Here is a 1007-nt window from a genome sequence, read left to right as displayed (position 1 = left end):
CGACCTGCTGGGCTCCGGCTATCCTTCCGCCTCAGCCTTCCGAGTAGCTGGAATTACAGGAACGCGCTACCACTCCCGGCTGATTTTCTTTTGATTTATTGTAGAGATGAGGTCTGGCTGCCCAGGCGGGTCTCAAACCCGAGGGCTCAGGCAATCCACTCATCTCAGCCTCCCAAAGGCACGGGATTACGGCTGAGCCACGGATGACATTGGTTGACATTCTTAACTTTCCATTGAATCTCACTCTGTTTGCATCTCTCTATGGTCTACTAGTTTTCTGTCTACACCACTTAAAATAAATATTGGCTCTTATGTTTAGCTCTTTGTAACTTACTTATTATGTACACAAACTGGTCTCTTGATCCTGTCCATAAAACAGTTCTTATAGCTTCTTAATGCTTTTATATCAACCTTCTCTGGCTCTTCTTTTTCAGAGTAGGTCCCTACATATAGAATTGTCTAAGCATTTTGGAGGAACAACAATCTGAAATTAATTTTAAAATAACCTTCTTTAAGACTTTGTGGTATTTTTTTTGTCCATGTCTGCATTTCCCAAATTTCCTTTCTTTATAGCGATAAGTTTAGTTAAATAGAAAAACATCTTTTTGGAGGCAGAAGTAATGAGGGGGAGATGCTTTTTGTGTGTGTATTCTGTGGTTTCCTCATTCATTAATATAGTACCCCTTTATCAATTCACATATCCCATCTATTATTACAAAATGTGTAATACATTTACAATAATGTATTCCACTACTGCTTTTAAAATTTTCCTTCTGAAATCATTTTGTTTCATACTTGAGAATTATCGATTTGGTTTAAATGGCTCTCAAGTTCCAGGCATAGTAATTAATCTGTGAGCATTAAAATTGTTAATCAGCAGTAAAAGACTATGTCTGTTATAAGCTGATTTTTTCTTCACTAACACTCATTTTTCTCTTAATGTACTTAAAATTTTTTTTTTTTTTTTTGAGTTGGAGTCTCACTCAGTCGCCCAGACTGGAGTGCAG

This window comes from Carlito syrichta, unplaced genomic scaffold, assembly GCF_000164805.1.
Source record: "Carlito syrichta isolate Samal-C Ts95f unplaced genomic scaffold, Tarsius_syrichta-2.0.1 Scaffold315801, whole genome shotgun sequence".
Taxonomy (NCBI): domain Eukaryota; kingdom Metazoa; phylum Chordata; class Mammalia; order Primates; family Tarsiidae; genus Carlito; species Carlito syrichta.
This window is presented reverse-complemented; position numbering follows the sequence as displayed.